The sequence below is a fragment of the Pelecanus crispus genome, chromosome Z (genome assembly GCF_030463565.1).
Source record: "Pelecanus crispus isolate bPelCri1 chromosome Z, bPelCri1.pri, whole genome shotgun sequence".
Taxonomy (NCBI): Eukaryota; Metazoa; Chordata; class Aves; order Pelecaniformes; family Pelecanidae; genus Pelecanus; species Pelecanus crispus.
In genome coordinates this window covers 3774717-3777400 of record NC_134676.1, presented here as the reverse complement: position 1 = coordinate 3777400, position 2684 = coordinate 3774717, and positions in this window count along the sequence as shown.

Sequence of the window (2684 nt, the reverse complement as noted above, 5' to 3'; positions counted from 1 at the left end):
TGGGCGGCAGCGCTCTTCCTTGAGCTTCTGATGCAAGCCAGCAATGCTAGCTTGGCTGCTGGACCCCCAAGGTATGATGTGATTATTGGATATTTCAAGTCTGCTGGCGCAGAATGGAAAGGAAATGAGCCAAACTGTAGCATAGATGACACTGTCCCAACATCTGCCCTTCCAGGTGTCTCGTATCAAGACAGGGTGGGTACATCCATCATGCTCCCACGTGAAGGGCGAGTGGCGAGAGCCTAGAAATTGAAACTAAACCACGACACCATGCAAACCTCACACATGATCAAAAGCCATTTTGAAGCTAGTTCATGTGCTCAGTGACGTGAATCCAACTGAAGGCACAATCCATTCAGAGCCAACCAAATACTGTATCTCAATAAATCCCTCTGGGCTGGGCACATCTCAAACAGAAAAGCACGGCATTGAGCGAACCTGGTCCAGATGCTCACAAAGCCTGATCTACTGCTATGGCCATCAACCAAGTAAAGGACAGCAGAGGCTGGAAGTCACATTCCCGCGGTCCAGGCACGTTGGCTGGGAGGGAGCCTGCAAGCCCATCTGGACCTTCTACTTCTCCAAATCCTCCAGTCTCCAGGAGTCTGGTGGTTTCCACTCAAGGTTCCTCTCCACATAAGGCAGGAACCAGCCGTAGGGACCTTCTCTCTGGCAGAGGACCTGTGCAAGCGGGATGTGACAGTGGAGCAGTGAACGCCTGAAGGCAGGGTGAGCGGGGCAAAAGGAAAAAATACCCTTTGTTTCCAGCAGCATGGGAGATGAAGGGGGCAGGAAACAGTCAAGGAAAACCCACTGAGGACTGGCTTTCCCCTCTTCTCAAATTTTCCTCCTCGCCTGGTGGCATGGGCCACCTGTGTCCCGGCACAGAGCAGAAGCTTGGCTTCCCCTGGTATTTCAGACCTGGAACAGCGTCAAATGGGAGCTGGGTCCCTAGCATCAGCGTTTTTTTCAAGCTGAAATGATGAGAAACAGGAATAATAACAAAAATAAGCCGAGCAGGTTTTAGGGAGCGAGCCGGGCACCCCTGTGCATCCTGCCTGGATCCAGCCAGCCCCTCCAGACTTGGGCTGATTGGGTGCATCCAAGCTGGGGAGCCCAGAGCCACGTGCACCGAATCAGCCCAACGGAGCTCAACGCTCAGGAATGACCCCATACAGGTGCTACCCACGCCGGAGTGGTCCCACGCGGGGCCGGGGTGCGTGCCCCCACCGCCGACCCCACGCGGTACCCGCTTAGCGCAGCATCTCTCCTGCCTGCCTCATCCCCGCCACTAAAAAAGCCACTCGGCACAGCCTGGGATCAAGTGTACGTTTTTATTTTTTAATGGAACATAAACTCCTTTAGAAAAAACATTCATCTGGATGATAACACCCATAGAAAAAAACACCAATCTCGTGTTCTTTTTTTTTTTTTTAATTTGGCATTTGTTATTTGCATTTATATTAAAGCAAAGTGCATCTTTCTTATTTTTTTTTCTCGTTTATACACATTGCACAATACATAAATAATGATGCTTATAAAACGTCTTTATATTTACAAGTAATAATATATTTATATATAACATAAAATACATTTTTCTTCTTTAATAAATCTCAGGGGTTTTTTAAGGAGTCCTTTTTTTTTGTGTGTGTTTTATTTCCAAAGCACTACAATGCTAAAGTTCCAATGAGAATGCTCTCTTGTTCATTTAAACCTTTATATTTAGAAAAATAGCTTATGTTAAGGTCTAAACATGCTCATTGAGCTAAGAACAGTGTAAAAGTATCATACTCGTGTATGAATTCAAGAAGAAATGAAAGCACAACTGCATTTCCAGGTGGGATGGTACCGGGATAACCTGATCTAAGCAGGTTACAACAGACCAACTATTGTGAACACTTTTTTCTTTTGTTTTCCCATTTGTTTTTCATTTGTTTTGTTGGTTTTGTTTTGTTTTGTTTCAGGCTTAGGCTTCTGTTGCTTCACATCTCAGCTCAAATTATAAAGCACGGGCCACGCACGAGGTTTCTCCGCCGTTGTTTTCTCCCCTTGCATCAATCCATGACCATAAAAAAAGAAGCAGTGGAAGGATGAACACAGTGACAAGACGTGAACCCAGCAACAAGAAAGATAAAAATAAAAATTAAAAGGGCGGGTAAAGACCTGGTTGGGAAGGTTTCGCACGATCCTTCGGCAGCAACGTGGGGGTTAGCACCGCTGGGGAAGGAAGGGGTCTCGGTGTCACCGTCACCAGGGATGACTGGCGGCAAGGGGAACGTGATGCGTAAAAAATACAGGTATCTTGTTGTTTTATCCAAGAGAAGGAGCTGTAACATATAGCAAGTGGCTTCCGAATCCATCGATCACATAGGATAATCCTTTCAGAGGCGTGAAACAATTATCGTATGCGATCCACCCCCCCCACACCCTTCTCTCGCCCTTCCGAGTTATTGGTCATTCACACTTTTAAAAAAATAGATGTATTTATCAAAATACCCAAGGCAAAAAAAAAAAAAAAAAAAAAAATCTTTCCATAAGCTATTTCTCAAAATGGGGGGGGACGGGGAGGGACGGGACACAAACAAAACAAAACAAAAACAAAAAGTTTGCATGAAAAGCAAGCACTCAGAAGGAAATAATAGCAGCAAAGTAGTATAAATGTCATGAGTCCACTCTGTCTCAAG